A 13,513-nucleotide genomic window follows, 5' to 3' on the forward strand; every position below is an offset into this window, starting at 1 on the left:
TTCTTTTCTCTGACGCTACTGCAAGTCACATAAAACTTTCATTATGACGTGAATATAATATAATGAGAGTTACCTGCCGCGGGAGGGCTCACCTCCTTACCTCACTATCTGCTTGTGCTTCACCTTCAAACTCAGTCTTCCTGTGAAGCGAGACACACTGTATCTTCAACACTGGGGGAGATAGGGGTTCTCTTGTGTCCATTAGCTAAGTGGTCACAGATTCTAACTCTCACCAGAACATTTATCTCCGTCTGTCTCTTTATTTATCTCTGCTTCTTTCATTCTGTTTTCACTCCTTTAAGGTGTCTCTCTTGCCGTTACTCTCTGTTTTTTGTTATTTTAATTTAATGTGTGTGTGTGTGTGTGTGTGTGTGCGTGTGTGTGCGTGCGTGTGTGTGTGTGTAATTGATTATCTTTGTTCCTCTCTCTCGCTCTCCATTAATCTTCTTCCATCACTCTAAAATCTCATCAAAATCAAGTTAAACTTCCACCAAGCAACTCATCCAAGTGCTTGACATTTCACCGCCTCCTGCCCGAGAGAGAGATTCCAAGTTAGCACCAACACTCTGCTTTGATGATAAGTCTTTGAGGACGTCGACTTATACTGCCTTCGTAGTTGGGACAGGCAGTGAGAGAGGGAGAGGCAGTGAGAGAAGCAGAGGGAGAGGCAGTGAGAGAAACAGAGGGAGAAGCAGTGTGAGAAGCATGAGGAAAGGCAGAGGGAGAGGGAGAAGCAGAGGGAGAGGCAGAGAGAAAAGTATAGGGAGATGAAGAGGCAGAGGGAGAAGCAGGGTGAGAAGCATGAGGAAAGGCAGAAGGAGAGGGAGAGGCAGAAGGAGAGGCAGAGGGAGATGCAGAAGGAGAGACAGAGGGAGAGGCAGAAGGAGAAGCAGAGGTAGAGGCAGTGAGAGAAGTATAGGGAGAAGAAGAGGCAGAAGAAGAGGGATAGGCAGAGGGAAAGGCAGGAGGAGAAGCAGCGGCAGTGAGAGAAGTAGAGGGAGAAGCAGAAAGAGAGAGAGTGAGATGGAGGCAGAGAGAGAAGCAGTGGGAGAGGCAGAAAAAGAGGTAGAGGAAGATACAGTGAGAGAAGCAAAAAGAGAGGCATTGAGAGAAGCAGAAGGAGAGACATTGAAATAAGCAGAGGGAGAAGCAGTAGAGGAAGAAGCAGCAGAGGCAGGGAGAGAGGCAGAGATAGCAGTTCGCCAACTACATTTGATGCCTCACTTACCTCTCCAGCGACAAGATCAGAACAATAGACTTACAGATGCATTAAATTGATCGTAAATCAGTATTATGAGAAAAACTCTCTCGCCTGCAATTTCTTATGTTAAGAGATGTGATAAAATTAATTACACTTAGAGTATATCATAATTACTTAGTAAAGGTAAATTAAAATATATTTACTGTTTTCCTCGGAAATACAATCTTAAAAGAGGATATTATTATGAATACGTGTTTAGGCACTTCATCTTCATTTACCTTAAAAGTAGCCTAAATTATATTTACAATATGCAGAGGCGATTGGGATTAATTAATATTTGGACAAGTCAAAATCAAACTGCTCTTTCTCCAAAAACATCTTTAACAGCAAATACCAACTTAAAGGCAAATATTTTCAACGTGTAAATATTTCAGGTGGTGTGAGTCAGCGGTGAGCCGACACGACCAACACCTGCACCAACACCCACAGCCTCCTGTTGACTGATTCCAGCCATGAATATCTCATGACAGTGTGGGCCTCAACACGCTCTCTGGCGTGTACAGGTATTTTACCTGCTTATAATGTAGCTGGGGTCTGTGTTCTCCCTCCTGGACACCTAACACACACAAACATAATATATACCTACGTATAAACTGATAATAATATACACATATATTAATTTATGTGTATTACGATAGGAGAGATTATATATATATATATATATATATATATATATATATATATATATATATATATATATATATATATATATATATATATATATATATATATATATATATATATATATATATATATATATATATTCAGAAATAAAAAAAGTGTAAACCATGTCTCAAAAACACTCAAGAGAAAAAATGCCATATTAACTCACCTCATTCATAAAGTGCTACAGATACTAACCAATATCAATATTTCAACACAAAGAACCACACCAACTTTAAATCAGCTACCTTCACCATCCGTTCTTCTTTTAACATACCGAAAGGAATATGCGACGGACTTAGTATATACAGACAGACATACTAACAGGCATCATGACCACAGCAACATACTTCTCACTACACTGTGTGTAGACACGTAAAAAGCGGATAACACTGAACACTTTAACTCACTGTAAACACACAACACCTACACTGGCTCACTGTCATGTATCCCCTTAATCTATCAGCCTCCCACGCTCCTTTGGGTGTTTACCCACACACACACGACTATTTACTACTTTGCTTTCACTCAGAATTAAGTACGACGATCGTCCAGCTATGATACAATGATACAAGTTATTAAGGATGTCACCTACGTTGGTGAGTTCTGAGGTGACTAAAGAAGCCGACACAGAAACGGCAGGGTCGATCATAGATGTAGCACATGTAGGGGGCTACATCCAGTGCGGGAGGGGCGGCGCAGCGTCTTCCTGGCGTTGACGCTTGTCTGCTTCGTTATGCAGTTGGGACAATTCGAAAGTATTGACACCTATTTGTGTGGTGAAACTCCAAACGTTACGGTGTAGAGTAATCGTCTCCCAGGTGAGGGGGTCAATCTGGCACTTTTTCAAGTTTGTCTTAAGGCTATCCTTATATCTTTTCAGTTGTGTGCCAGCGTTACGTTTGCTATTCGTTAGGTGACTAAAGTAGCTGCTTTGGCAATCTACTGTCGTCGATACGGATAACATGGCCAGTCCAGCGTAGTTGTTCATTGATAATTATCAATGAACAACTACGCTGGAGGCTACCATTATAATGGTAGCCTCTATGCTTCTACAGTTGGTGTCAGCAAGAATACTGGCTTTCGTTCTCTTGCCTTCCCACCGAACTCGGGGGATTAAACGTAGACTACATTGGTGAAAGATTTCAAGTGCCTTGACGTGCTTCCTGTATGTGACCCATGTCTCGCTACCATATTGCAAGGTGGGGAGGACCTCTGCTCGATATACATGTAACTTTGTAGATAGTCTCAGCTCCCTACAGACTGACTGCACGGTTTCGGAGTCTAGCAAAAGCTTGAGATACACATCTGATCCGATGCTGAATCTCTTCATGGATGTCCGCAGTGGTGGACATCGTCTCCCATGTGAGGGGGGTCGAATTGGAAGGAGTTGGTGCCAGTACATACCCTTGTTTAACCCCCGTTTGGATGGGGAAGAACTCAGACTGGTTGACATTGTGCAGGACACTGCCGTTCATGCCATCGTGGAGTTGCCTCACAATGGCGATGAATTTTGGTGGGCAGCCAAAACTGCTGAGGGTCCACCAGAAGGCTTCCCTGTTGACCGAATCGAAGGCCTTGGTTAGGTCGATGAAAGCCATATACAGGTCACGACGCTGTTCTCTGCAATTTTCCTACGTGATGGTCTGAAGCCACATTGAGATTCTGGGAGGAAGTTTTCCGCTTCAGGAAGAAGTTTGTTTAGGAGTACTCAGGCGATAATCTTGCCAGCTACGGACAGCAGCGAAATCCCATTGTAGCTGCCACAGTCTGACTTGTCTCCCTTGTTCTTATAAATATTGAGGATGGAAGCGTCTTTAAGAGCTTGGAGAATTTCCTCCTTTTCCCATATATTCTGCAGGATAGATTGGAGACGGCTGCTAAGCGTGCGCGCGCGCGCACACACACACATCTCGCTCGCTCTGGGCGGTTTGTGATGAAAGTTTTCCTGGTGGATGTTAAAACAGTTTCTTGAAGAGCTTGCAACTCACTGTTGCTTAGCACCCACACGTGACTGCTGAACTTATAATACACACACACACACAGGTGCGCACAACACACATACGTGCACACAACACAAACACACGCGTGCGCGCACACACACACACAAAAGCAATTATAATAGTTATCGGTTGCCGTTTTTTACTTAAAATTGGTTTATTTCGCTCGTCATTATTGTAATTATCAAAGTTTTTATTTGATAGTATAATCTGGACTTATGATCCAGAGAGAGAGAAAGAGAGACCACAGTTAAAGCAACAACAACAAACACCACCATGCATCCGCAGCCACCAACACCACCACACAACCACAAGCAACACAGGTTTGCTGAGATACAGTTGATCAAGGAGGAACCATTCAACAGAGGTAATAAACTGCAAAACAGATGGGGTTTTTGTACGGCACCCTGGCTGTCCTAAAGCTCCTACACCCCCTCAGAGCCCAGACCTGCCACCCAGGTACGCACCAAGAAACACTACTTCTACAAGGGAATCCCCTTCGGCTAATCCCTGGCCCACCTTCCCCACCAAAGCGCCAGGATCATCATTAGCACTAATGTGTATTATTATCCTAGTTCTACTCACACATGTTTGATGTATGTTAAGAAGTCACTACCGCATATACAGTCCCCTTCTCCAGTGAGTTTACAGTGGCTCGTCATATAAACATTCCACAAATCATTACATTGAGATAATTGTTTTAATATCGCTTTACTTTGATTTTATAGTATGCTTAGTATTGCGAGTTTCCTTATACCCAAATGTAAACAAACACAGGGCTACCACATTGAATAAAACCTGACAAGCCCCGGTAACCGCACTCGTGAAGGTTACAAATATGATATATAATAACTAGGTGGGGAGAAGCTCAAACTACAGGGTATTTCAACATAGTGAGAGTGCAAAAAGTTAAGATTGACTGGGAGTGAACTGACTGGTTGATTACAAGTTATTGATAATTTGTACAATGGTTGGGACTGGGCTGCTCTTATAGTGATCAGTACGTGCTCGTATGGGCTGGATGCGGTTGTGCCGAACAGCAATTCGCTGACGAGGGCTCTCTGGTGGTAGTAGGAGCCAGTGTCGAGGATGGTGCAGAAGCTTTCTACCAAATTTGCAGATGAGGTCGTGGTGATGGTCAGAGAGAGCCAAAAGGATCAGTGTGTTGAGTACTTCTTGATATATGGAGTAGGAAGGGGAGAGAATAATCTTGCATGCCCTCTTTTTCACTTTTTATAGGTGTTTACGTTGTGTGACATCTAGGGAGGATGACCAGACAGGGGAGGAATGGGTGAGCTTTGGAAGAATGAGTAAACACTGAGGAGCTCGGGCGCAGAAACTTCGAGGGACTTAAGTCGGCGGAAGAGGTAGAGACAGAAACTGGAGGATTTGACAACTTCACTGACGTGTGTTTTCCTATTTAGTTTGTTATCTATAGTGACGCCGAGGAGCTTAGTGGAGTCTACAACCTGGAGTGTGTTGGGGCCTAAAGTAATGGAAGGGGTTGGGACAACGTCGGAGGAGAGGTTGATGTGCATAACCATGGTCATGGTATAGTTGTTGGTGGCCCAATTTTGGAAACCGTTCAATAAATCCTGGAGGGCGATATAGTCGGGAGCCGAGTTGTTCACACTGATCCCAATAGTGGAGTCGTCGACATATTTCCAGGGAGTGGGAGTTTCTCTCAGGGCATCATTGATAAGCAAAGGAAGCACAGCGGTCCCATCTTTGTCCCTTGGGGCACGCCACAGGTGAGTGACTGAAGTTTTCATGTTGCCAAATTGCTGAGGATCTATGGCACCTGCAATATCAGCATAAGCCAAGTCAAACACGAAACTTTCACAAATTAAGTTGGGTATTGGGGTGATTGCAATGGGTCGAAGCTCATTTAAGGACTGGGCTGGTTGGCTTGCTTGGCTGAGGGAAGCATTAATGATGGAGTAGAGGGGTTTAGCTAGTTCCGGAGAGAACTCCTTGTAGAGTTTCATTGGTAAGACAATGGGGGTGGTGGAGCGCTTTAACTTCAGTTTGTCCAGACGTTTTGCTACTTCAAATTCTTCTACTAAGTCAGTGGGAAGGGTGGCTGGTAGGTAAGCAGGGAGACTGGTTGTATCAAGCGGGAGGAGCGTCTGGCATATACTGTTGTTGGGAAATGGTTGTTTGATTGCTCAGCTGCATCATCAATAGTGAGATGGCTAAGGAAGGGGGGGGGGTGGGTCTTATTGTTTAGTCCACAGAGTTCCTTAAGCTTACCATACCACTGACTGATGTTGGTCTGCTTCAGGTAATGCAACTTGGTTGGGTAGTGAGACTTCTTTGCAATGTGTGTGTGTGTGTGTGTGTGTGTGTGTGTGTGTGTGTGTGTGTGTATCTTTACTCATCATTTTGTTTTGTTGGTCTGCCTCTCACTTTCTCTCACTCTAGTTCTTAATTCCCCCCTGTAGCAATAAATTAAGATCATACAGCTTTCATACATACTGCATTCTTCCATACACATTACAAGAAGATCAACAACAACAAGATCAACAACAACAACAAGAAATAAAGAAACTCATAAATGGAGGAAGGAACAGAAAGAAGAAGAAAAAGAGATGGAAGTATAAGAGGAAGAAAAAAAACGGAAAATGATGAGTATATATACACAGGAAGACCGACAAGACAAAACCCTTCCTTTCCCATTGCCCCCTTCTCTGTCTACTTCCCTTCTCTTACTACCTCCTCCTCCTCTTCCCTTCTCTCTTCTATCCCTGTCTCCTCCATTCCCCTTCTCTATTCTCTTCCTGTTTCCTTCACTCCCTTTCTCTCTTCTCTCCCTGCCGCCTCCTCCTCTCTCTACCTCCCTTCTCGTCCTGTCTCCTCTTCTCCCCTTTTCTCTGCTATCCCTGTCTCCTTCTCCCCCTTTCCCCCCTGCCTCCTTCATTCCCTTTCTGTCTCTCTTCCTGCCTCCCCCATTCCCTTTTCTCTTCTCTTCTGCCTCCTTTACCCCCTTTCTCCATTCTCTCCCTGCCTCTTTCACCTTTCTCTCTATTCTCCCCGCCTCCTTCTCTTCCTCTCTCCCCCCCTACCTACCTCCCTACCGCTCTCTCTCCCCCGATGTCTTTATCTTCATATTTTCCTCGATCGCTACCAGTTTACCGCCTTGCCTCTCTTTCTCTCCTTGTCTTCCCACCCTTTACGTTCTTACCTCCCTCCGTTTCTGCCTTCCTACCTCTCCCTCTATATCCCTACCTTTCTCCCTACCTTTCTCCCTCCCTCTCCTCCCACTTCCTTCTCTCCCCCCCATTTCTCCCTCTGTCCTTGCTTCCCTGTCTTTAACCCCTCATCATAGTTAATAATGATCTTTCCTTCTAAAATATATCACAAGGTTTTATAACAAGCACATCTAAGAGAATATTCGGATGAGAGCATTTAACAAGTTTGTGTGCTTAAGTTATATATAACCAGTATATCCACACATGTTACACTCACTGTAAGGGTCACGTTGAGAACTATGTGATGCAAGTCTCACGCGGCTCTCCTTATATAGAAACACACACAGGAAAGAGAAAGAGAAAGAGCTGATCACAGTCTTTTTGTTTCACAAGTCTGTCTGAGAGAGAGAGAGAGAGAGAGAGAGAGAGAGAGAGAGAGAGAGAGAGAGAGAGAGAAATATGATTACTTGCTCGCTCCTTCGCGAATCTTAGGTGACTAACAAGTAGTCATTCCTTCACTAACACATGATTACCACTTCCCTAACACGTGGTTGTCCCTTCACTCATACATAGTCACTACCATGTGGTTTTCCCTTCATTAACATGTGGTCATCCTTTTACCAACACGTAGTCGTCCCATCACTAATACATGGTCGTCCCTTCACTCACACAGTCACTAACACGTGGTCGTCCTTTCACTAACAAGTGGTCACTAACACGTAGTCCTCCCTTCGCTCACACGTAGTTACTAACATACGTATGGTCGCTCCTTCGCGAACACGTAGTCGTCCCTTCAACATGTGGTAGTCCAATCACCAACAAGTAGTCGTCCCTTCACTAATACATGGTCGTCCCTTCACTCACATGTAGTCACTAACACGTGGTCGTCCTTTCACTATCAACAGGTCACTAACACGTAGTCCTCCCTTCACTCACACGTAGTCGTCCCTTCACTAATACGTGCTCGACCCTTTCCTGAACACATGGTTTAAACCTTGGGAAAACTTGCCTTTCTAAATGCGTCTTACCGATTCGCTTTCTGGTCTTACTTCAACAAGTGACATGTGTATGTATGACGGGGAGGGTGGGGTGGGGGTGTGTTAAGAGGGGTGCTCGGGCTATGAGAGTTAGATTGTGTTATGGGGAGGTGTATGTGTTAGGGGTGTGGAGTGTTGCGTGGAGATGTGTGTGTGTGTGTGTGTGTGTGTAATGCGTCAAGTGTGGCAGCATTATGTTAGTGTTAAGGTGCAGGCACTGACTTACTCACGCCATGCCTTCTTCATCAGTAAATATGCCCCAACACTATGCAGAGGACGACATCAAGAAGGCCTTTTACGCCAACCTTGACAGAGTGCTAACTTCTATCCCCAAAGAAGATAAGGTTGTGCTCGTAGGTGAATTTAATGCCAGAGTAGGCCGAGATACTGACTTGTGGCAATGGAACCATGGGAAGAAACGAACTGGGCAAGTGCAATCTCAACGACCTATTCTTCCTCAGCAAGTGTGCTGAAGTCAACCTCACTATCACTAACACCTTGTTTAAGCAGGCCGACAAATTCAAGGGTTCTTGGCAACACCCATGATCCAAACAGTGGGATCACATCACGCGAGCCATTCGTGGCTCAGACCACTGTGAAGCAGATCATAGACTCATCAGAGCCAAACTATCCCCTCACGTCACCCTAAAACTGTGAAAGAAGCAAGCCTACAGAAGAGGTTTTAACTCCAAGTGACTGGAGGATCAAGCTGTAGAACATGCTTTTAGAAAGCAGCTCGACAATGGGCTGATAAACAACCCAACAACAAACAATGTAAATCCTAGTGCCGAATGGGTTATCCTCAACCCTGACACCACAAAAATCTGTAGCGAGACCCTCGGCCAGATCGAAAGAAAGCACCAGGATTGGTTTGATGAAAATAACCAGGAAAACAATGCACTCGTCAATGATAAACGTGCTGCCCTCAATGAGTAGCAGAATAACCAGAATCTTAGACCAAAGCTGATATCTTCTGCCAGAAGAAGGCGATGGTCCAGCGCAAACTTCACGATCTAGAGGACGAATGGTGGAAAAATAAAGCGTGTGAAATGCAAAATATTTTGGATCAACTAAAGATGCGCTTATTTTTAAATTCTACTATTGCAATGTATGGCCATCCTCCACTCATAAGATGGTACCTCCCTAATTAAAGACTAAAAAGGCACTACCTTCCCTTACTCAACAGAAACACCGTTGTGGACGTCCCGACTACCCAGCATGTCCCTCAGTACAGTACTCGGAGCAGACCCACCTCGGCTATCCTCCATCTCGGGATAAGGAGGTTACTGCCATCACGCAGATGAAAAATAACAAAGTCACAGGGACTAATGAAATTCCAGTCCACCTGTATAAAACAGGAGGACCTCTGCTTACCAGTCGTCTCCACTCTCTCCTGGAGAATATATAGGAGAAAGAGGAATCCCCAAGTTCGTAAAGAAGCCACTATCATCAATATTTATAAGAAGAAAGGAAACAGGTCACACTGTGGCAACTACCGTGGGATCTCGCTGCTCTTTATATCTGGCAAGATTATTGCCCAAGTCCTCCTAAATACCCGTCTCCCTGCGGCGGAAAACTTCCTCTCAGAATCTCAATGTGGATTTAGACCATCACGTGGCACCCACTGATAAGATTTGCTGCCCACCAAATACAGAAAACCGCAGAGAACAGCGTCGTGGCTTGTAAATGGTCTTCGTCAACCTTACTAAGTCCTTAGATTCGTTCAACAGGGAAGCCCTCTGTCGGACCCTCACACACTTTGGTTGCTCACCAACTCTTTTTTCCACTTTCTTGGCTTCCTATCTTACTCTTCCCAGTGACAATTTAGGGGGCGGGGTGGACATCCAGTACCGGATGAAGGGACTTTTCAACATAAGACGACTCCAGGCAGGAACAAAGGTGTCGGCTGCTTCCATCACCGAATTTCAGTATGCAGACGACCTCATCCTCGTCGCTCACACTGAACGCGACCTATTGAAGTTTATGAACACCTACGTAAAAGACTGATTCTCTTCCAGCCTGCCCCTGGATCAGACACACCACCATCCGTCCAGGTTAATGGTACTACCCTCTCTAATGTTGTCCACTTTCAGTCCCCTTGGTCCCAGTTGTCCACGACTGCAGTCATCGATGAAGAGATTCAACATCGGATCAGATGTGCATCTCGACCTTTTGGCAGACTCCGAACCCGTGTCTTCAGCTGTAAGGATCCGAAATTATCTATAAAGCTACACGTATATCGATCAGTGGTCCTCCCCACCCTGCTGTATGGCAGCAAAACATGGGTCATATACAGGAAGCACATCAACGCACTTTAAAACTTTCACCAATGTAGTATTAGTTCCATCCTCCGAATTCGCTGGGAAGGCAAGAAAATCAAATGCAAGTATTCTCGCTGACACCAACTGTAGGAGCATCGGGGCTACCATTATCCATGAACAACTACGTTGGGCTGGCTATGTTACCCGCATGGACGACAGTAGACTGCCAAAACGGGCACATTACAGTCACCTAACCAATGGTAAACGCAACGCTGGTGGGCAACAGAAAAGGTACAAGGATAGTCTTATGATAAACCTGAGAAAGTGCCAAATCGACCCTTTCATCTCGGAGACGATCACTCTACACTCAAATGCTTGGAGAAGCACCACACGATAAGGTGTCACTATTTTCGAGTTAGCCCGACTTCATATCGAGGCAGGTAAGAACCAACGCCGGAAATACGTTGCTGCTGCCGCCGCCCCTCCCGCACTAAATGTAGGCCTCCACACTTGCGACATCAGTGGACGGCCCTGTTCGTCCGGTATCGGCCTTTCGAGTCACCTCAGAACTCACCAACGGAAGTGATATCTTTAATAACTCGTATCACTGTATCATAGCTGGATGGTCATCATCCTAGATTCTGAATGACAGCAAAGTAGTGTGTGTGTGTGTGTGTGTGTGTGTGTGTGTGTAATACAAGGACTTGGGTAATTAGAACAATGAGTATTATAAATACATGAATGGGTTAGTTCTTAGGGATATTGCAGCTATGGGCATTGGGGCAGAAGTAAGCATATATTTTTCGAATACTAAGAGGCAAATAGCAATCATAAAATTCGTCTCAAAGGGATGAAAATATCGATTCATTTGTCCTTGGAGCTCCGAACTACTTTTTAACTCACCAGAAAACGAATAATGGTGGATTCTTCTCATAATATAGTTCGAGGTATCAACGGATTCGAACCTAATTGTTAAGGGCTTTGTTTCATGTATGAGTTAAATACACTAATTAGTTCGTATCAGCAGATCAAATTAGCAACAGCAATGTTTCAAACGGTCTAAGATGCTCCTTATTCCATCTTCGGCAGCAAATGGTGGCGACACGTTTATCTGCACAGGGCCAATTAGAGAGTTCAAGGCGGCTAACTTATATAAGGATCAAGGATGCTTATTCAGGTCAACTCAAATAAACAAATGACTTTTCCTGCACGAGCGATAAACAGCACTTGGCGTTCCCCTCTATACGCCAGGCGAATGTTCATTCCTGCCATCGTACCATCACTGAGATATGAGTAAAAATAGCTGGAAGAGAATGACGTTCAGGGTAGTCAAAGGTATAGTCCAAGGTATTGTTCAGGGTATAGTCCAGGGTATAGTCCAATGGTATAGTCCAATGGTATAGTCCAGGGTATAGTCCAGGGCACAGTCCAGGGCACAGTCCAGGGCACAGTCCAGGGCGTAGTCCAGGGCATTGTCCAGGGTATAGTCCAGGGCATAGTCCGGGATGTATTAGCCCCTGTTTAATAGACAGTAGCACTTACATAAATATGAGTTATTGCATTTATATCATATAATTCTATTACCTCCGTAATTTTCCATGAGAGTGAGTGATCATCTATTGAACATGTGATCAGTATTTCCCACTCTCAAGTCGCATCTCTATAGACCTTAGGTCAGCTAATTCGGAGACCACTCCTCGCCCAGTAGTTACTCAACTCTCACGAGAGGAGGACGTCTATCTGAAGCTTATCCCAGATAAGCTCCGTCCTCTACTAACACTCATAGGTTACATGTAGCAGTTGAGTTACCCCTCAAAAATCAAGCTTAGGTAACCACAAACAGCTACAGTACATAAGGTAACAGTGGTGTCAGCTACAAAGCTACTGTTACAGTACATAGTGTGACAGCTTCACAAATGGCTGTTACAAGTGGTAACAACCTAAGGTTGTTACAAATATAACAGCTTCAAAAGCTGTTATAGGGATATAGTCCAGGGTATAGTCCAGGGTATAGTCTAAGGTATAGTCCAAGGTATAGTGCAGAGTATAGTCCAAGGTATTGTGCAGAGTTTAGTCCAAGGCATAGTGCAGAGTATAGCCCAAGGTATATTCCACGGTATAGAGCACGGCATAGTCCAGGGTATAGTCCTGAGTATAGTCCAGGGTAAGTGCAGGTTATAGTCCAGGATATAGTCCAGGGTATAGTCCAGGGTATAGTCCAGGGTATAGTCCAGGGCATAGCGCAGGTTATAGTCCAGGATATAGTCCAGGGTATAGTCCAGGGTATAGTCCAAGGTATAGTGCAGGTTATAGTCCAGGATATAGTCCAGGAAATAGTCCAGGGTATAGTCCAGGATATAGTCCAGGGTATAGTCCAGGGTATAGTCCAGGATATAGTCCAGGATATAGTCCAGGATATAGTACAGGATATAGTCCAGGGTATAGTCCAGGGTATAGTCCAGGCGTATAGTCCAGGCGTATAGTCTAGGCGTATAATCCAGGCGTATAGTCCAGGGTATAGTCCAGGGTATAGTCCAAGGGTATACTGCACGGTATAGTGAAGGGTAGTGCAGGGTATAGTGCAGGGTATAGTGCACGGTATAGTCCAGGGTATAGTCCAAGGGTATAGTCCAAGGGTATAGTCCAAGGGTATAGTCCAAGGGTATAGTCCAAGGGTATAGTCCAAGGGTATAGTCCAAGGTTATAGTTCAGGGTATAGTCCAGGATATAGTGCACGATATAGTCCAGGGTATAGTCCAAGGGTATAGTCCAGGGTATAGTCCAAGGTATAGTCTAGGGTATAGTCTAGGGTATAGTCCAGGGCATAGTCCAGAGTATAGTCTAGGGTATAGTGTAGGGTATACTCCAGGGTATATATAAATCTTACACTCGTAGGATAATATTGGGTAAAATAACATAGAAACGTTGATATATAATTAATTAATGCCCCTGATAACAGGTGTCAATTACCAGCCTTTGATATACAGACGTGATTCATTTATAAACAGCACGACCTCCCGGCACATGGCAGACGATTTTCTTAACGATGCTTCACTATTGACTAATGAATGAGATAGGAATTTCTGATAAACCAACGTGT

The sequence above is a fragment of the Homarus americanus genome, unplaced genomic scaffold (assembly GCF_018991925.1).
Source record: "Homarus americanus isolate GMGI-L3 unplaced genomic scaffold, GMGI_Hamer_2.0 scaffold22250, whole genome shotgun sequence".
NCBI lineage: Eukaryota > Metazoa > Arthropoda > Malacostraca > Decapoda > Nephropidae > Homarus > Homarus americanus.